Here is a 22,749-nt window from a genome sequence, read left to right as displayed (position 1 = left end):
TCGCACCTGTAAATTAAACCAGGCACACAGTGGAAAAACAATATTAATTGTGCAGAATTCTGCCTCAAACACGGTCCCACCTCACGTGACCAAGCCGAACCTGACAAGATGCCAAGCCCAGGAGGAAGGAGGCGTCTGGATCCCTCGTTACAAGACACTGGCAGATACACTTTAAAGGATCAATGGACATCTGCGACAGTGGGAGTAGTCGGCCGTCCAGCTCATGAATAAGTCTTCACATTGTCTGCATGTACCCATAGTGAAACATTGTTGCAACTTGCAGGTACACCGAGAGCTGGGAACAGCGATGGTCCCAGGCTGGGAAGCTCACGGGCGCACCAATCAGAACTTGGGGCTCTTATCACTGACGCCATTAAAATTAACCAATCATTAGGAGTCTTCATGTAACAATTCTCATGTATCTAATTGTAGGGACATCCCAGATATATCACCTGACTAACCCTCGTCCACTCATATTATTCTCTATACGTATGCTATACTAACTCTACCACTCGAGCAACCAATTAAGAGTGGCGATAGGTTTTTTGTCAACTTTCGAAGTGACGCAAGTAGCGCGTCATACTACAGTAAAAAGGGCCTGCGAGCCCCACGATTGTGTGTGTGTCAGGTCAGACGCGTATGATCCTAGACCCATCCCTGCCGTTTGTGTTTAATAAACAGCAGAGTCACCTTGCTTCTTGTGCGTGTCTCATACTCTATCTCTTTTGGGATATACGGGAGGAGTTGGGGCCTCCCTGCCCGGAGGTCTGCGGACGGCCCGGCCGACCCCGGCAGAATTTCCCCCCGACATTACCTAGCCTCACACCCAAACATGCATTGTACACTGGGTAGAAAGGATTGGAGTAACGTTGATTGTTCAACCTGGGAACTGGATGCAACCGATCTTGTGTTGATTTGTGTTGTCTTTTGTAGACCCATCCGGCAGGGAGTCATGCCACCCACCAAAGTTGTAGCCTATCATTTGGCGGGGTTTTCTGTGAAACAACAGGGCTCATAAGTGAACTAGACAATATATAGTTATGGAAACATGTTTGAGAAAACATGCATGGTTCACTTTTAGAGGAGAAAGGAGCACAACAGGAAATGCATATCTTCAAATTTTAAGGCAGTACAATAGATTCTACCTAGCGGGATGTCAAAAACAAGGAAGGTCACATGCTGGAAATTAAGGTTTGGGAAGTTGACAAACTGAATGAAACAATGCATACTTCTGGATTTCAAGAGAAATGATGACTGCTTCATTAGGTGTGGCTATGAGGTGGCCCTGAAAGCACAACCACTAAGCCACAACTATAGGTTTGGCTATTAGTGGGCACTGACAGCTCTGCCTATGAGATACAACTATGAACATGGTAAGTAAAGATTGGAGAGAGATGAGATCTGAAAAGGGACTCAGAGCCAGTGGGTGTTCTTTGGTAATTTACCCACCCATTGCCTGCCCATGGCCATGCTAGTCCCTATGGCTATTCCCAGGGGTGTTGGTAGGTCTGCAAAAGATCCAGAGCTACGCTAATGTCTGTCTAATGTCTAATGACTGTCGCAATTCAGGGCTAGCTAGCCTTTTGGTTGTAGCCCCTGAGTTTCTATCCAGGGCTACAACCAAAATACCCAGGTTTATTACCCCTTGAGCCCTCCTAGCAATGCCTCTGGCTATTTCTACCCACTATCTGGCCTTCTTTGCACAAACCACCTGCCCCTTGGGATCTCTTTGGGTGTCACTCTATGATTTCTGAAAGGTAATGGCTTAATTGCAGCTCCAAACCAGCTAAACAAGCTCTGTATGCCATAAAGCTGACTTAACTAAGTGTGCCTTCAGCCACTTGATTTATAAGCAGTATGTGTGTGCTTGCATCTATCTGTTCCTTGCATCGAATTCCATCTAAAAACAGCATTGGCAGAGCTAATAATTTTACCTTTTAAATATGCCAAAATATGCCCCGGTACTAACGCTATTTGCCAGCTGCTGCCATCCTGTGGCCTGGTTTTACCATTAAGGCAGGGCATGTCAAATGCGGTCGTGTCGACACAAAAACCACAGGTTTTGGCTTTGGGCTTTGCCAATATATATTTATAAAAGTGAAAATGTGTGGGTTTGTGGCTTGCTACATGTGGACACCACACCCTTTCCCCAAGATTTCAGCTCAAATCAAAATGTGTTTGTTGGTTTGTGGATTGCCCCAACCTTTTCTCGGCCCGTCTAAGACACCATGTTACTACTTCAGTAATGAACGTTTTGATGTCCAAACTAGTAGCCCTCTCCAGTGATTGACTCGTGCTAGGGAGGGCACTGTATGAGTGTTGCCTGTGGAGGCCTGGCTGAATGGGAGTTCTCACTATTTCCCACTAGGCCCAGCAGCTTGCCAGCTGAACTCCTGGAACGGCGCAGCTGGATGAGAGCAGAATCTTTGGAAAAGTGCTATATTTTTTTGGGAGAGGAAGTGATAAACTCGCACGCACAAAATGTATCAAGTCGTTCCAGTTATTTGGAAGTCTGTATACTTCAACCTCACAATTCTGGGAGCAAAATTTTCTTTGGAATCGCAGTCAATGGCCCTCATTACGACCCTGGCGGAAAGGGGAAAACGATGGCGGAAATGCAATACCGCCATCGAAAAGCGCTCGGTGCGACTATGACCCGTCACCGCAAAGTACGAAGCCATTAGCGACACCGTAGTGAACGCCAACGCTAACTGCACTAAGCACGCGCGCGCGCACCATGCCAAACCGCAAACACCACCATGGTGCAACGGTACGCCAATTCCGACCCTAGCGGACATGTACCTAACGCCATCAGGCATGGCGGAATGGACCATTCCGCCATGGCGAGAAATACGGCATCGTGAACCAACCGTAAATGGCCCACTGAGTGCCTGTACTCCACTCCCTGGCCACATTGCACAACTCCTGGCAGGCGCAATGTACTCACACCATGCAACCAGTGAAATCTACAATTCACCCATGCATGCCAACGTAGAAATGCATGCAGGTGTTCGAAGCGCCCCGTGAGTGGGCATCCATGTACGGCATTTCACCATAGCCGTACTGATGCAGCACAGGCATGTGAAGGTACAAGACATCAAAATGGAAATCAAGAACACATGACACAAAACAACAGTAGTCCCCCATCGCTTGCCACCAGCGCAAGGCAACATCCAAAACAGCATCCTGAGGGGGATTGCACCAGACCTGTACTCTTGCCAGTAAACAAACCAACCATCAGCAGAAGCATGTACCACACAAGTTGGCAGAGTGACTGAGCAGCCAGGCACATCCCAAGAGGGGCCGATGGGAGCTGCAGGGCACAGATGGCATGAATACAGAAGCTATTCCAATGGACATGACCCCAGTCCCCCTCCAACAAACGCACGCAAACACAGGCACCTGTGACCAGCCACATTCTGAACATCCCATCATACCACCAATCGACCTGGCTGACAGGCACCAGTCGGCCAAAAGCCAATCCCCCGCCCCTGAACAGCACATCATGTAAACAGTCACAATGGCAGCCCCTATCCGTGACCACACTGTGCTACGTAGGCAAAAGCGGCCAGTACTGTACCACACAACTCAACTCAGAAGGCGGAACACAATGCAGATCATCTCGCAATACATACCGCCACAAATCGAAAATCGCCACATCACCTGCAAAGAATAACGCAACACGCCAAATATCGGAATACAATTTAAATGCACATCCAAATGACAAAGGCCTCACAGCAATTTGTAAAATAACACCAAAACATCCATCATCACCGAGGGCTGCATCTGCAATAATTGACCAGCTTCCACTTGTGTGACGCCCTGTACCATCATGGCACACAGGGCCAACATCAACGTTCCAAAAGGCAACATGGAAGCGGCAAGAACCGCAGGTCCGTCCCATGAGGCAGGCACTAGTCCAGCTGAAAGGCCGAAATGTTGCACCTAGCCACCAGAACAGCGTAAGGGCATGTGGCCCATTGGCGATCGTCCCATAAGATCGTAATGCTGCTCCACTGATTCACCCGAAGCTGCAGGTGTCGAGAGTAAAAACCATCTGGAGGAGTGGCGTACAGATGGCATCTGCAATAGGGCAGGAGATACCTGTCACCAAAATGAAACACAAATTAACCGATTGCACTACATGACACATGATGCATCACTATCTTCATTCAACACACCAAATCCACACCCATATGCATGCTAGCCCACTCCAAAGGAATATACACACCCCTAAATCAGTATCGATACATAACGAAACCAATCGAGGTTAATACACCATTGGCAACGTCGGTTACTGTGCATGCGTCCGTCAAGATAGAACCCATGACATGGGATTAGTAACGTGCCTAGACACAAGTGTATGAAGGCGCGTCGAGACAGGGAGGATCCGACAAGGGCAGATAGACGTAAGTCCCACTATGGCAGCCTTGCATCACATAGCGCAGGGGAAGGGGATTGAATCAAAAAACACATGTACATGTCAGACCCTAAATGGAATCATCTGTCCATGCATCCATTCATCATTCCCTCATCCCGCAATGAAAACGCATGAACATTCACTCACATAATATGTGAAACTTCCATCGCGTCTGTGCGTAATGCAGTCTGCAAAAACCACTGTGCTCCTGGCCGGATCTGTAGTGTCGTGAAGCTAGATGGACTTGGGAACGTCCTGCCTTATCGTCCACTACGCTATTGCGCATCCCATTCAATTCATGTCATTCATTGCTTGCTCGTTATGGGCCCTGTCCCAAGGACATTCAACAATAGAACGTTACATTTCCAGGCAGACCTGTGGGCGTCTCCTCACCGCTACTTCGCAACCAAAAATCCTGGCCTTCGAATTCCTCACTTGCAACATTACGTCGAAAAGGCTTCTGTGAACGCTTGCATTCACAATTACATCAATGTAGTGCGGCTGTGTGTCATAATGCTAACTGGCTGCAATCACAAATGGGACGCCACGCCCGTCGGTGAAGTACGATACTGTGCTGCATGAGGGTCGGCCATCGATCGAGCCCTACATACCACTGACTCTTCACAGGTATGTAAGCGGCTGCAATCATAGCATGTGTAACAATGGGAGCATAGCATGAAAATCAGTCAAAGTACATCACACTGCCATCGGGATTTGATACATGATTCCAATCCCAAGATGCCATGCGGCCAAATGCAGCCTTACGTGCGGGACGTGCTCGGCCAGAAGGGATTGCATCTGCCACAGATTCATTCAATCAGCACAGGTGGAGGCCATACAGGCCGACAGCACATATATAGCAGACCCAAACCCCTCCCACAACCACTCCCACTCCAAAATGCTACCGGCAGGACTAGCGATGTTGGGCCTGGGGCACCAGATAGCACTGCAAGTGCTACAACTACAAGAAGACGACGAACAACAACAGGTACAACAACCGGGCGCACAGGGGAGACGGAGGAGAAGGAGGAGGAGGAGGGCAAGGCAGGGTCAGCAAGGCCCACAAGCACTGCCACTACCACCACGCAGGCGGCCCGCAATCCCACGCCTCCGAGCTGATCCGTTCAACCTCACTGCTGAGCAGATCCACACCCTCTACCGTTTGGACCGGGACACCATAATCGCCATTGTGGACATGACACATGCTGACCTCGTGAGCATGATAGATAGCCCAACCGCCATCCCACCCCTACTGAAGGTGGTGTCTGTACTCCACTTCCTGGCCACAGGCACCTACCAGCACACAGTGGGACAGTTGCATGGCATTTCACAGCCACTGTTCTCACGGACACTCTCCCAAGTGCACGATGCCCTCCTGAAGCACGCCGACGACCACATCACACTACCACGCACGTACCAGGAGATTACCAACGCAAAGGTGGGATTCCATGCACTTGGCGGCATCCCGGGTTGCATTGGTGCCATCGACTGCACCCATGTTGAATTGGTTGTCCCACATGCCATGGAGGTCCAGTACCGCAACCGGAAACAATTTCATTCAATCAATGTGCAAATGGTGTGTGACTCCAACAAGATCTTTACGCATTGTTGTGCCAGATTTCCAGGATCTACCCATGATTCTATGGTCCTGAGGAACACAAGAATACCACGCTACATGGAGCGACACGCAGGGCACAGATCCTGGCTACTCGGTGAGTCTCATTCCATGCATGACATCGTGGCCCATTTGATGCGTCAATGACCTTGCAGGAGGGGGGGGGGGCTACTTAGCACTATCATTCCACTGACACCCTTTATTCGTCCCATACAGGTGATGCCGGGTATCCACTGAAGAGATGGCTCCTTACACCAATCCGGAACCCACAGAACCAGCATGAGGAGGACTACAACCATGCCCACTCACGTAGCCGTGTGGTCATTGAACAGGCATTCGGCCTACTGAAGGCTCGTTTCCGCAGCCTCAGCAGGTCTGGCGGGGCACTCATGTACAGCCATGAGAGGGTTTCTAAGATGGTCATGGCATGTGTCATGCTGCACAACATGTGCATACGTAGGAATGTGCCCATGCCCCCTGACGCTGTACTGCATGCACCTGAAGATGATGATGATGAGGGTGGGGATGTGGAGGCACCCCAGGGAGTCCATGAGGCACAGGATGCACGTGCAATCCGACAGAGCATCATAGATGCATGCTTCTAGCAACCACGCATGGTGCCTATTACACGGAAAGGGGACCTGTGGCACTGTGTGTGTGTAGTACAGGCACATAGTGGACTGTACGCCTATGAAGGCCTCGTACGCAAATATCAATGTCCACACATGTCATTGGATGATAATGAAGTGCTGTATTGTTAATGTGATTTGATTCATACACCCTATGGACCCGCCACCCAGTGAAGCCCAACACACCCCCTCCACCCTACTTCCTCCCCCCCCAACACCAGTGTCCAGATATGCATGCTGCCCGTGGGTAGACGCTATTGCAAGCCCCCTCTACGGGTATCAGGGGCACCCCTGCCCGTGGAGCGCAGGTTCCTGCCAGATCTGCGTTGGGGGCTGCCCTGGACGGAACTTGCCACGGATGACGTCTCTGCCTGCTCGCGTCCATGCATGTCTCTGAGGGTTTGTGAGAGCTCCGAGAGCACACGGCGCACAGCAGCAAGTTCAGCACAAACGTCTTTGGACGTCGCATGCAGTTCCCCCCTCAGGCTCTCGGTGCTTCTCTCCATTTGTGCTCTCAGGCTCTCGGTGCTTCTCTCCATTTCTCCCCTGAGGCTCTCACTACTTTTCTCTATTTGTGCCCTGAGTGTCTCGGTGGATGTTTCCATGGCTGCCCTGGAACCCCCGCATTCATTTGCATGGTCCTTGAGTAGCGTGGACGCTTCCTGCTGTTGCTCGATCAGCAGGTCGAGGGACTGTTGCCTCTGCTGGGCCATGGACATTTGCGGTGGTGTGACAGGGGGGCTGCTCAACACATGTTGCCTTGGCACAGGACTTGTGGGGGTTGGCCAGTCGTCGTCTTCAGGGTGCCCCTGCGTGGTTTCGTCATGGTGTAGGGGATGGAACATGCAGGGGGATTGGGAAAGGTCATGGATGGTACCTACGTCGCCAGCACTGTTTTCCGTGTCGGAGCATGCTGGCATGACAGCTGTGTCACCTATGGTGCTGCTACCACCAGAGGCAGTGCCATCAGATACGTTCTTTGGGGGGACCTGTGGTGCTGGGGTTGTGGACTTGCTGGCTGCTGGGGTGCCTGTTGCAGTCCCCTCCAGTGTGCTGGCACTTGATTCCTGCTGCTGCCGTGTCTTGATCCTTGCACCTGAGGTGGAGGCTCTTGGGACGTTGGTCCTGGCCCTCTTTGCAGGCGTGCTGGTAGGGGTGTCCTGCAGCTCGTCGTTGGTATCGGACCCTGTGGTGGAGTAAAGAGGGGCGAGCGTTAGTTATGGGTCTGTCGGATTTGGAATGGCAACGTATCAAATGCATTGGGGTGGTACATGAGGCTGATATGGGACTGGGCCTTGGAGGTGGTCTCATTTTCGTGTGGATTGAGGATGCATTCATTTGGCTGCCTGCAGTTAGGGGGTGCATGCTGCACATGTAGGGGTTGTTTATGGCATCTTGATTAATTTGTTTATTCATTCTGACTTTTAGAGGGCGCTGTCAGGGCAAAGTATGTATTGCACTATGGGGTCACATGGTACTGCACATGTTCGTGGTTTGTGGATTTCGCATTGTTTCTCTTGGCAAACCTACCTGATTCTCCGGATGTCGGCACTCCTTTCTCCATCCCTCCGACTCCCTCTATGCTCTCCATTCCTATGGTGGAGGCGCAGATCTCCTCCCAGGGGGTCAACTTGATGGGCGACTCTGATCCCCCCCCGGTAGCTGTGGCGATGTTCCTGTTCGCAGAAAGTATGCTGCGTACGCGGATCCGCAGGTCGTCCCACCGCTTGCGACATTGCTGTGGCGTGCGGGGTGTTGTCCCCACCGCACTTACGCGCTGTGCCACAAGGGCCCATATGGCCTTCTTGTTGGCAAGGGCCGTCCTGGTCATTTGACTGGAGAAGACGACGGCGGCATTTTCCTGCAGGGTCTCGGTCAGCACGGTCAGTTCCTCTCGGGAGAAGTGGACCTGCCGCTTGCGATCACACGCTTTCTTGGCTACCTTTCCCATATTTATTTTTTTAACTGGGGTTGCTAACGGGTTGGGATGTGTGTCAGGGTCGGATTTTTAATGGTTGTGTTGGGATTCGGATTTTATAGTTGTGCGGCGTGCTGTTTCCCGTTCCGGCCACATGCTTTTACTTCCGTTTCCGTATATTTACGGTGCCCGTAATTTGCGGTGCCCGCTCATTACGGTGCCCGCTCATTACGGTGACCGCTAAGATGGGTGGCGGTATTGCACCTGGTGCAGCGTACGGCGGCGGTAAGGGCCGTTTTGGGGTCATTTCCGCCATCGCAGCCTTTCGGATTCCGCCATGGCGTAATGCTCGTGCCCGATGGGTCGTAATTAGCCGCACTTTGCTCCTTCGTGCAATGGCGGAAACGCTATTTACGCTGTTGCGGTCCGGTCAGTCAATTTCCGCAAGGGTCGTAATGAGGGCCAATGGAAACTATGCAGCCGAGGGAGGCGGGAGTGGGGGGAAAGCAGAGTGCAGGAACGCCTGACAGAAGAGCCTTTAAAAAGAAGCTTTGGCCTGCAAATCAGGGTCTCGTGTTTCTGAAGTACCAAATTATCTGGAGCATTTTATTCCTTGCAAGTGAGTTATACTTATGGCTTTGTTTTATATAACACTGCCTGCCTCGCGGCTGCTTCCAAGCGCTTTGAAAGACCGTGGCATGAAAAAGGTAGAGCGCATGCAGTTGCAGCAAACAGAACCAGTGTCTAAGAGAAAGACTGTGCCGGGGCCCCAGGCACTGGTCTCTTGGGAGGGGTGCTGAGAAAGCCTGGCGTCCCTCATGATGTCCCTCAATACCTTTGAGCACCATGTTCTATAGATGGGGTACCTGGGAGACCCCGGGGACACTCCGATGTGAGCACCTAGTCTCCCGGATGCCCTTCTGTCTTGCCAGTTTCATCCTGGGCTCTGCTGATGTGGTTACAGTGCCACAGCGAGCATTGGGCTAATAGGGCTTTAGCCCCCCCCCATGAAATGTTCGGTTATGTTGGATTAACCTGGCTCCTCTTTGGGCAACGGTAGCAGGACAGGACACAAATGGTGCTTGGGGCTGCACTGTTAACAAAGGCTCTGCAGTTACTAATTAAGCCATAAGCACCCGTTCCACAGGCTGGACCGAGTCATATGGCCCGAGGCACAAGTTGATATCGCGGATCCCGGCACCATTACTGCCCAATCCAGCCCCTGGAAAGGGTGATTATGGCTAGTAGCAGCCCGAGTTTGCACCCGGAAACTCAGGGTACTAAGAGCAATGTATTTTGATTGAACGAAGGCAACGTCCTGTTTGATGAAACAAGATACGTAATTAAGATGGCTGCCATGAATCAGGAAGGCAGGGCTCCATACGGAGCCCCTTTCCATTCCATGGCAGCCAGGAGGGACACGGGGTGGCAGCAGAGCATAAGGTAACTGGGGCTGGGGTTGGAGGGACAGTAAATTGGAAGTGAAGGGAAGGGAGGGTGGGGTGAAGATGGCGGGGCAGGTGAAGTAGCCATCAGGTTGCTTGGAACATGGGCTTGCATTGGTAGATTCAGCCTGCGATCCAAGCAACCTGATTGGTTGCGTTCACCTCCCCCCCCACCACTGGGTGCTAATGCAAAGCATTTCACTGTACCCATGACAACAGCACCAGAGGCACTCATTCCATCTGCCTGAGGTGACTGCAGAGGTACTAAAGAGGCGGACTGGCTCCCCCACTGGCTCCTGCTGCTCATCTGAGCGTATCATCCTCCATCCAGCTTGCTCCCTTCAGCCACCTGCACCACCATCAAGCGACACAAAAGGTGGCCGGGCCAGGACTCCATCTCCCGGCCTGCCCTGCTCTGTAGCTGCAGGCTGCTGGTCCCACCTCTCCTTCCCGCCATTGGATGCTCCTCACCACTTCCAGTACTTGACTCTGTACTTTTGGGGTGACTCAACCCCGGGCGACCCAGCAAAGGGCAAATAGTTACGGGCCAACCTCCAGACTTTACTCCAGCCTCTTTGCCTCTTTAGCTTTGAGATATGGCTTTGCTGTGCCATTTTACTTGCTTGTGAGTACCAATTACGGCTTTGCTCAACTCTGCCCTCACCATGGACTATAATTTCCTTTCTCTTCTGCTTCTCTCTTCATTATCCTTTGCTCATAACCATTTCAACTCTCTTGCTATCCCTATCATCTGTTTTCCTCAACACCACCCCTCTTCTTGCTCACCTACTCTCTCTCTCTATGCACAAAACCTTCAACCTTAACTTTCATCACACTTCCTCTATGCACAAAACCTTCAACTTTAACTTTCATCACACTTCCTCTATGCACAAAACCTTCAACTTTAACTTTCATCACACTTCCTCTATACACAAAACCTTCAACCTTAACTTTCATCACACTTCCTCTATACACAAAACCTTCAACCTTAACTTTCATCACACTTCCTCTATACACAAAACCTTCAACCTTAACTTTCATCACACTTCCTCTATACACAAAACCTTCAACCTTAACTTTCATCACACTTCCTCTATACACAAAACCTTCAACCTTAACTTTCATCACACTTCCTCTTCTCGCATTTATCCCCAGGGTCTCTCTACTTTGCAGACTCATTTACAGTATGTTTCTGATTCTCACTCTCTTTATATTGCTCTTTGGAATGTACACTCTGTCTGTAACAAGACTTCCTTTACCTTTGACTTCCTTCTATCCTATTCTGCCTCTCTTGACCTTATTACCCCTACAGAAACCTGGATTTCTCCCTCAGACTCTGCAACCCATGCTGCCCTTCATGACCCTGACTGGACCTTCACCCACCATCCCCGCTCAAATGGTAGGGGTAGTGGTGTAGGACTGTTAACACCTTCCAAACTTCCTATCTGTCCTACTCCCCTATCTCCCGCTAGTGCTCCCTCTTTTGAATACACTATCTCCATAAGCACTGTTCCCTATGGCATTCATAGTATATCTCTCTAAAACCACCTGGTCCTGCTCGTCAATTTATTGACCACCTCTCCCAACTTATTAACTCCTTTCCTCCTTATCATCACCTCATTGTCACTGCTGACTTTAACCTCACCTCTCTCTCCACTGCCTTCACTAACTTTAACGCTGCTCTTAACGCTTCCTTCTCCTCTCACTTCCCTCTTGCTACATTCACTCCTAAACCCCGCCCCTCCAAGGCCTTGGATTACACCTACCATCCGCATCCTGAAACCAACAATGAGGAAAAACCCTTGGACCAATTTTCGACTACAGTTTCTCCTGCTCTTCCGGTCACCTGGACAGATCATTTTCTTATTCCATTTGCCATTAGGGTGACGCTTTGTGTTAGTGCTCCCAAGCTGCCTAATGTGATGAAGCGCAAGTGGCAGCCAGCTCCTGCTGCTGATATTTCTGCCTCAATTAATGCTGCCTGTGCTTCTGTTCAACACACTGGCTTATCTACCCTTGCTCAGATCTTCATCACCACTGCTGATCTCCTTACCCTACTTAAGAGTTGTGAATAATGGCGGCGTCCGTCTGAACCCTGGTTCAGTGAGTACCTCAAGTTACTCCGACTTGAACGTAGGCAGGTGGAACGGCAGTGGCAGAAAACATACTGTCAGTTGGACAAACTTTAACTACATCAAGGGACGGATAAATAAATATCATAATTCTATCAGAGAGGCTAGGCGCATTTATTATACCAATTGAGTGGAATCAGCTCTAAATCAGCCTAAGGAGAGTTTTTGGTCTAGTACGTTCTCTTTTATATACCTCCCAAACATTGGTTGTCCCTTCTCAGCAGCTTTGCGACTCCCTGTCAAAATGTTGTATTCAAAACATTATGGACATTTGTGATAAAATTGTTCTATCTGGCTTGCAGTCTAAATAAGTTGGACTCAGCTACTCCGATGGCTATATCAGCCTGCTCCTGGCCCCGTTTCCCTTACTTTTCACCAGATGACATAGTTGAGGCCACAAGGAAAATGAAATCCGCCTCACCTCTTTATCCTATTTCTTTAGTTATTTTGAAGGTTATTATGCCTGATGTTGCCCTTTGGGTAGCTCAGGCAGTAAATCATTCACGTGTTTCTGGGATAATTCCCCCGGAATTAAGACATGCATCAGTAATCCCTCTCCTGAAAAAAACCTCCTTAGACCCATCTCCCTAAGTTCCGTAAACTCCTTAAGACATTACTCGTCTCCTCTTTCTTCTCTCTTCCTCTATCCTACTAATCTTTCTCTCTGCTCTATCCCTCTCTCCCTCCTTTTCCGCGCAGCCTGCTGACTGGCCCCCTGGTGTACCGCAGAGTCTCACAGGTCTCTGGCACCCTCGCCTGTCCTCTCGCACTTGCCTCCGCGCCTTGCACTTGCCTCATCGCTACTGCACTTGGTCAATGACTCTTGAGCTTGGCATCTCCCAGCACCTACCCTAGCATCTAACTGACTGGGCGCACTAGGTCCCCTCCCTCACCACTCCTACCCCCTGCACTTGTACCCCCTCTCCTGCACCTACCTGCGCACTTGCATGATCTGAATGCACCATGCCTTGAAGATCGTCTGTTTTTCCCTTATCTCCCGACCCTACATGGTGGCACCTCAATGCACTTTAAAAAACTGCAGAATTGTTGTCAGACCAATGTGCTGTTATCTACACTGTTAATTGTATGATATGCACTTGTTCCATGCACCCACTTTGCCCGTGCAGACTTTTATCGTTCAGAAATTCAATGGTCTGAATGACTGTTGTTTTTTCCCCTTGTTCCCTCCCTCCTTGAGTGCTTTGAAACAATTGCTTTGTGTTTAGGCTCTTTACAAATAAACAATACCATACTGTACCATACAATCTATTCCAACAAATTTGCACCATATATCATTACTACCGTTCCTTATGAAGCTTATGGAGTCCTATATCTCCCATCTGATTTGTTCTTTTCTTGAAAATTGTGCTTTCTTTGATCCCTTTCAGCCTGGATTTCGATGCGGCACAGAGAGTGTGCTGGTATCTGTTGTGGACAATCCTGTCAGGCTCTCCAACCATGGTGGAGTGGGTGCACTGATATTACTAGATCTGCCGGGGGCATTTGACACCACTGACCACCCCATCCTGCTTGGCCATCTTGCCAGGGCAGGTCTTTCCGATCAGGTGTTATCCTGGTTTCAGTCGTTCTTTACTGATCGGGCTCAATCTCTTTCACTTTCCCCTTTTTGCTCAGAACGCTTTTCATTATCGTGGGGGTCCCGCAAGGCTCTGCCTTGCTCCTGATTCTATTTAATGTGTCCATCCAACCTTTAGTTGAGATCATCCACCCCCATGGCCTCCGTTGCTAATCTATCTCAGCCTGACACTGCGTCCCAGCTATGGAGGTGCTTAGAGAAGGTGGGTGGGTGGATGGACGACAACTGGTTGATGCTGAATGTGGACAAGCCAGATGTACTGGTGGCTGGTCCCTCTACTGCTTCTTCTTTCTGGACTCTGGTATTTTGGCCTTCTACTCTAGGCTCTTCTCCTTTTCTGCTTTCTATAGTTGAGGACCTAGGTGTAAACATATCTGCTTCTCTGTCAAATGGAGCTCGGATCTCTTCTATCTGTCAAGCTGGACATTTTGAATTAAAAGTGTTGCAGAAGGTTTTGTACTATCTTCCTTCAAAGTTACATGCTCCTGTGGTGACTTCATTGGTTATGAATACAGCTGACTAGTGCAACAATGTATTTGTAGCCCAGCCTGCATATTTGACCAATCATTTGCAAATTCTACAGAATTCAGCTGTTAGAATGTAAACGAAAACATCTTCTAGATCATATATTTCTTCTGCTCTTTGTCAGCTCCACTGGCTTCCCATAACTAAGCAGATTCAATTCAATTCAATGTGATTCATCGTGTTTTTTTATGAAATTGCAGCTGAATATTTGTAATCCAAAATTCGCCCAAATGTCCCTAGATGCTCTCTCTGGTATGAGGAGGCTCTTCTTATCCTAGTGCCCCATTTTAAACTGTCTTGTGTAAGCAGTCGTGCTTTCTCAGTAGCCAGTGCTAATTTCTGGATTTCTTTGCCTCTTCCACTCCGGGCTATTGAGAATCACCTCTATTTTTGGAAATACTCTGGTTTCTCTTCAAACCGAATAAATCTTTCACCTTTTACTTTTTGGAAATCTCTGAAGATCTTCCTCTTTTAAAGTTCTGACTAGCTTTGGAGAGTCTGCTCTGCTGGGTCCTGTAGCGCCGAGATGCCCTTTGGTGTACGTTTCTGCTTTATACATTTGTGTAACACAATATAACACTTGGCAAAGATCTAGACACACCTCAAATCTCAAAAACTACCTGACTGCTCTTCAAAACTACTCCTCTGCTGTTGACTCTGCCAAATGTGACTCCTAACTCTTTCTCATTTCACCTCAATCCTCTAACCTCAGCATCTCCTAAAATCTCTCAACTCAATTCTCTCACCCCCTAGACCCTCCTCCATCTCCTCTACTCTTTCTGCTAACAACCTAGCTCTGTACTTTGCTTCAAATATTTCCAACATTCAAAATACTTTTACAAATTACCTTCTATCCCCCCACCTTGTCACATTTCTCCACCACTTCTATCCTCCTCTCGTGCGACAATGTCTTTCTTTGTCTCACTAACCCTGATGAGATTCTTGACCTTTTCCTCTGGGCTAGACATTCATGTGCCCCCATTGACCCTCTATCCCCACACATAGTGGAACTCATCACTCCCAAGTGTTGCTTCCCTCTTCAACTCCTCTCTTGACAGTGCCACTTTTACATCATCGTAAAAGCCAGCTACTGTCATCCGTATCCTTAAGAAACCTAGCATAGATCCTACCTGCCTTGCCAGCCTTCATCCTGTCTCTCTTCTCCCTCACTATCCCAAAATCCAAGAGAGTGTCGTTTTCAAGTGACTCACTGAGTTCCTTGACACACAATCGCCAGGATATTCTTCAATCTCGCTCCCAACTTCTATACTCTACTGAGACAGCTCTCCTCAATACCAGCAGCTACATCTCTTCCACTTGTCATGCCAACTGTTCATCTATTCTTCTCAACCTCTCTGCTGCCTTCAATACCGTCAACCATTCTGACCTTTTCTCAACACTCCTAGGCATCAGGGACAAGGTCCTCACTTGGTCTGCTTCGTAACCTGTCCCAGGACACTTCCATGTGTCCAGGAACAGCCCACTCTCCCGCCTTGCTGTTGGAATTCCCCAAGGGGAAGTCCTGGATCCACTTCTCTTAACTCGCTATACCTCTGCTCTTGGCACCTTGATCTCCTACCATGACTTATCCTATCAATGTTTCGCTAATGACACTCAGAACTTCTTCTCCTAAAGTTAACGGCTATTAACATTTAAACTTCGACAGAAGTCTCTTACAGGCATGGTCCAGTAAAAAATTTTATTGTCCCTACGGGTCGGCCATGTTTTTTTAAGCCTAAGTGGCTCGATTTTAGAAAACTTTCCTATGGACCTTACCCGAGTTTTCATCCATTAAACGCACATGAAAACAGGCACCAGGGAGCCGCCATTTTGTGATAATCCTGTCACTTGCCGCATCGCCCTGGCTGACCTGCTTCTGTGGCACTAAATCAATTCCCCCGCCCCTGAGCCTGACATTATCAACATTTATATTCCCCGCCTCTCTCCGTGACGTTACTGTGCTGCGTAGGCAAACGCGCCCAGTCGTCTTCTACGCGACTCCACACAGAACCCGGAAACCAACACAGACCATCTCACAACACAGCGCGCCACAATTCGGAATATGAAACTGTACTTTAAAATCAAACAGCAACACGGTACATTTGGTAAAGTACTTTTATTTGACATTAAATGTTTAGAGAATATTCAGCAATTGCCATATGAACTCCGAAAGCCATTTATTTTCTTTTATCTGTATCCACAATGGTACACAGGGTGTTGCTTTTCGTTAAAAGAAGCACTTTGGAAGCACGGTGAACCGCAAGGCTGCTCCATCAACTAGGCACTAGTCCATCGTAAAGGTTGATATGTTGCTTCTAGCCACTAGTACAGCGTAAGGGCATGTGGGCCCTTGGCGATCGTCCCATAAAATTGTCAGTGTGCTCCAGTTCTTCACACGAAGCTGCAGGTGGCTCACGAAAAAAACGTTTGCTGGTATCTCAAACCGATGACAGTAGCAGAAGGCGAGCAAATACCTGTAATGAAAAAAAAAAAATTATAATTAGTCTCGCCAGCCGATCTTCATTAATATTACTCATTTTATTTATTACGGCCGATCAGAAACTATTTGCTTGCAAGGATAGTTCAATGGAGTATGTTCGGCTCTAAAATCAATGCGAAAAGTAACGAAATAAATCGAGGCCAACACACAATGATAAACGACAGTTAGTCTACATGCGTGTGGAATGATATGATATATGATATGGCATTTGTAACGCGCCTATACACAAGTGTTTCAAGGCGTGACGAGGCAGGGGGGAACAAGGGTAGACAGACAATGATCCTACTAGGCCAGGTGTCTTTCAGATCGCGCATGGGAAAGGAGGGAGGGGGTAAAAGTGCTGTACAGGGTTATTCTAATACAAGATAAATAATAGGGCCAGCTGGTGGCAAGTGCAAGGTAAATGTCGGGAGAAGGGGCTGAAGGATACAGAGACAGTCCCGTAGTGCAGGTAGGCAGTGCAGGGAAAAGTGGCTGGGCCAAGGACCGAGATCGGTGAGACCAGTGGACCTGCATGCCCATGTGCCCACTACGAACATGTTTTCCTTGCTTTTCCTAGCTCTTCATTCATTCATTTATTCATGCATCCATTCATGAATTCTTCATTCTGGTATAAAAGCGTCTAAAGATTTACTCACATTATATTTGAAATTTCCATTGTGTCTCTTCGTAATGCAGTCTGTAAAACGGACCGTCCTCTTGACAACGATTTTTCGTATACTGAACTAAAATGAAACTCGGTCTAGTTTCTGAATTTTCTGCCTTATCGTCTCTTACGTTATTGCGCACCCTCTTCAAATGTAGTTCTTTCGGTATGGTCCCTGTCTCAAGGTCAAAAAACAATAGACCCTTATACTTCCAGTGCGATTTGTGGGCCTCTTCTGGGCGCGAGCTGAAAATCAAAGCCGCTGTCCTTCGCATTCTTTATTTGCAACATCACGTAGTAAAGGCATCTGTGAAAACTTGAAGGTTAGAATCCCTCTATGTAGTGCGCCTCAATGTGCAAATGCGAACTGGCTTCTCTCCCAAATGCCACGGCCCGCTTGGCGCGTTCTAAGGCCCCAATTTTGTCCCCGTTGTCTGCGAGCTTTGCAGCCCCAATAAATCATAACTATGGAGACATTTAATTTTTGGCGGAAGGTCAGGGATAGTATAAAGTACCACAGGAGTTGAGTTAAAAGTGAGATTTGTTGTTTGTTTGTTTGTTTTATTATTTGCAATACGCAAGCCTCCCCTCCGTTAACAGTGCGCAGCATTTACATTTACATGAGATGAGACATGTAAAAAATATATACATACACATATATGAGGTGAATAGAGAGAATTTAAAGATGACACCCAGCTTGTTCGCCACCCATGATGGTGAAGTTAGGGGTTAGGGTTACAGGTACACTGTACAATAACATGTATTTACAAAAAGACAATCGTATTGCAATTATTTAAACCGGGATTTGTACTTCACAACCAGCTGTGCTTCGCGTGGACTTGGCACAGTTGCAATGTTCGGTGGCAATGGATCACTGCTCTGCACAGAAACGTCCAAAATTCCATATCTGTGCTTCTCTAACACAGCAACAATAAGGCCTTTCACAAAGTCGAACTGCATTTCATCATAGACTGGTTTGATCACCCATTGCTTATTTCGTTTTGAAAACACCTTAGTGTAGCGAGGCATCCTTACTTTACCCCTAGTCCTAGATTGTTCACGTCCGACATTGCTGTTATGGGCCAAGACCGCTAGTAGAGTGCGATGTTTCATGCCCTGAAAGCTAAAATGCAAGCACCTTGGCCTGTACTTTAGGCACATATTGTGGAACACCTCCAAATCTCCTGTGTGACAGAATTCTGTCAGTCCTCTCAAATCTCTTGATAGAGTTTTGTCGAAAATAATCTTCTCAATGGCTTTGTGTGTCGGTGAAGATGGAATCAACCACTTCTTCTTCCGTGCCTCCTCTGGGGACAAAGGGCCATGTTCACATTGGTGGAAATGTTGGTTTTCTGTCCAGCGGTGAATGTTGGTCCAGTGGTGCATCAGTGACCGCCATTTTTCAAGTAGTATTTCCACTGACCCTTCACAAGTTTTTGAGCTCCACCAAAGATGGTTGGTGATAGACTGGGACCACTGCAAAATACTTTCAAAACCTTTTTTTTTTCCTGAAGCCGAGATTTTCTTACTGATTGATTTAGCAAGATGCCATACGTCAAATTGATGATTAATATGTGGGAACTGCTCTTTCATTGTCTTGGCAATTGAAACGTGTCTGTCCATGGCTATGAGGTCGATGTGCATTCCCCTTGATTGTAGATATTCCACTGATTTTATAAATCCTAGTTTCTCCATGGCCACTGAGGATGTACATTGTGTTACCTGCACGACCACCGAACTCACAATTTTCTTACTATCCATGTCCTGAAAGTGGTAGGTGCAGTACTTGGCAGAAAATCCAGGGCTGTCGCACTGTCCATCGCCGGCTAGCCTGAAACGTTTCCCTTCGAATGTACTTACTAGAGACAATTGTTCAATTTTCCAAGCATCACTAATGGCCGGAAACAGATAATCACGTTGGTATATGTAGTACAGCGATTTAGAAATGAAATGGAGTCCCACAAACTGAAAGAAAGCCTCTAACTTTCTAAAACTGGAGCCACTAAAAAGAAATGCAGCTGCACACAGTAGATTGCCTGCTGGCATTTTCCCCAGCATCGTTTGTGCAGACCATGAGAACCTATGATTTAATCTACAGGCAGCATTTATTTTGACGTTACTGCCTTTTACTTGACGAGTCACATTAATCAATGGCTTCCCACATACTTTCCCTCTAACGGAATGCACACATTTCAGCATACTTATAATTTCCATCAAACAACTGTCGAATACAATGTATTTGCTCTCTTTCATTATACTGTCATCCTGCGTCAACGTTGTTTCGGCCTGTGACGTTGTGGAGATTTCAACACATTGGAAAGTAATATCGCTGATATCAAGTTCTGATGCGTCTATGGATGCTGCGGCTGGTTCATTCTCTGTCATTTCGACATCTATTACTTCAACATTGATGGGAGAACACAACAATGTCGACAGGTTTTTGGGTGGCAATTTTTTGGCGGGTGTAGATTGTGTGAATTGATCTGCAACTACTTCAGAGCTATCTTCAATACATTCAATATCATCTTCTTGTGGTGGTGCGGTCGCACTGTAGCAATGGTCCAATGCAACTTTGCTGTATTCTCTAAACACAGTTAATTCATGTTCTGGCCATTGGACATGAGCATCTCGAGCCTGAACACGCCTCGCCTCAATTAATAGTTCCTCCATAGTGTACATGGTCTGGCAAGCTACATCTCTCGTTTGCTTCACTGTCTGTGTATGTATAGTTCTGACACCCACGGGTAACTGGAGGAGAGATTGGAAAAGGGATGTTCAGTTTAAACACAAGATAAAGTGTAGTCCAATTGACAGGAAAAAAACATAAAATAGTCGTCAGCACAAACATTTTTTTAAAGTTATGAACTGTTTGTAACTAACCTTATTTTGGGTTTTTTTCTTTGCAACTTTTTTGACTCGACCTTCAACATCTGCACGCTGTAGCTCTGATTCGTTTCCGCATGTCCTCCCTTCCTCTTGCGCTGCAACGACTATATTTTCTGTATGCGCATAGACAGCACGGAATGAGGCTCCATCGTCTCCCTGAAACATAGTACTTTCATTACTATGTATCAAAATATTGTTAGCATAAAACACACGTGAGGACGAACACACAGGTACATCTCAATAGCCAAACACGATTTAAACATTGTGTGCAACAATCAAACGACAAGTATTCAACCAGTGATGATCTATTTCGATGGAGCTGTCAGTATCCATACCTCTGGCTCTGCATGGACTGCATTGAATGGTTGTATTGGGGAGGAGGCATCAGCATCTCCCTGAAACACAGTACTTGCATTAGTATGGTTTTCAATATTGGAAACATAACACACACTTGGGGTCGAACGCACAGGTACATATAAAGAGATAACCACAAATGATGCATTGTCTAAAAGAATCAAGGAAAATCTAAATATGATCACATTTCATCGACTTATTTCTCCGATTTATTTACATCTGCATCATCTAAATGGGATGTTGTGATTGTAGTGGAAGCTCCGTCGTCTCCCTGAAACACAGCACTTGCGTTAATAGGGAAGAAAGTATAGCAAATGGAATCACGTTATATGATCACGCATGATGGAGCTGTCAGTATCCATACCTCGTGCTGCTGAAGAATATCTATGGATGTTGCAAATGTAGTGCGCACTTCCGAAAGCTGTTGCGCCGATTCGTATACGCATGGTCCTGCTTCCACTGCCCCTGGAATTACTTGAATGTCAGGCTCTGCATCAAGTGCAGGGGTTGACGCTCCATCAACTGCCTGAAACATAGTACTTGCATTAGTGAGGATTACAATAGTGAAAACATAACACACACCTGGGGTCGACAGCACAGGTACATATCAACGGCTAACCACGAATTAAACATTGTGTAGAACAATCAAACAACAAGAATTCCAGCTCTGATGATGACGCTCGATGGAGCTGTCAGTATCCATACCTCCTGCTGGTGAAGAACATCTAGAAATGTTGTAGACGTGGCGGACGCTTCAGCATCTCCCTGAAAGACAGTACTTGCATTAGTATGGATAACACTAATTATAACTGAAAACAAACACCAGTGGACGATAACTAAGGTGTATATCAATTGGAAAGAACTAACCAAACATTTGGTAAAATAATTACACGATAGAATCAAACTATTACTTGACATGCATAAAACAAGTCTGTAGCGGATTAGCCTAGTAAGATTACCTGATACGCGCTAGAAGTGGTTGATAACTGCGACCACGTCAAGGATGTAGAATGTTCTTGCTTCAGATTCAAGGGATAGTCAAGAAGTTGTAAAGGTAAATTAATGATTGATAATGAAATGCCAATATTAAAAATAGCCATGTAAGGCGACAGAATACTTGAAAAATGCTCAATACAGCACAGTTCCCTGTTCCCATATATATATATTGCGTTTGTGGGTTATGAAATCGAAAAAGAATATATTGATAAATGTCATTATTCAAAAAACTATACACTCATATCAATATCGAAATTATTACAAGGGATAGAACACCTATAATATCAATTAATCCATTCGGCTACCTGCACACTACCGCAAGGCCTAAAGCTAAATCCGGACACTTGACTCACCGGTGGCGGAATGTGGACGAATAGAGTGGGAATAGCGTTTTCGAGCAATCGTTCGCCGTTTATTCTTTTTTGTTACCCAAGATGTTGTGTACATGTCCAAGGAAAAGTGCCGGCTGCAGATGCGGTATCGATCACCCCTCTTGTCCTGTAAGACTTGGTGGACTCTACTTTCCAGCTCATCCAGTGGATATCCGCAATGTCTGACCCATTCTCTTGTTCGATCAACAGTTTTCAGGAATACATGCATTGTAGTGCCTTCAGATTTCGCATGGGTCTTCGAAGGGCAACTGCTAATCGAACAGGCAGGCATTGTTGATAAATCTGAAAAGTAAATATCAACATTATTATACAATCTTCAAGAATAAAGATTTGATACAAAAGTAAATGAATCATACAATGATCAATGCAAGGTTTGTTTTGGTCGCAGGAACTATACCAGTTCATTATGTGCGGCTTAGTATTTGCATAAGTTGCAGAAATGTATAAATGATGTGACAAAAATCTGAACATGTGACTCGTCCCTTGGATGTTCTGCCTTGCACGAGAAGGAAACATGCTTACATTATAGACTGGACCCCCGAAGGATGCAATTCGATGACAATAGACACAGATGAAAATAAATAGATCTATTGATAGCATAGCAATGGAAACTCAAGTCAATAGCAATGAGACCAATGAACATAGCACTATTGTGTACTCTACTCGCAAATAGATAGAAATTTAAAAATCTGCG

The sequence above is a fragment of the Ambystoma mexicanum genome, chromosome 11 (assembly GCF_040938575.1).
Source record: "Ambystoma mexicanum isolate Mex_15411 chromosome 11, UKY_AmexF1_1, whole genome shotgun sequence".
In the NCBI taxonomy this organism is placed as follows: domain Eukaryota; kingdom Metazoa; phylum Chordata; class Amphibia; order Caudata; family Ambystomatidae; genus Ambystoma; species Ambystoma mexicanum.
The sequence above is the reverse complement of the archived record's forward strand: the minus strand, read 5'-3'. Positions refer to the sequence as shown.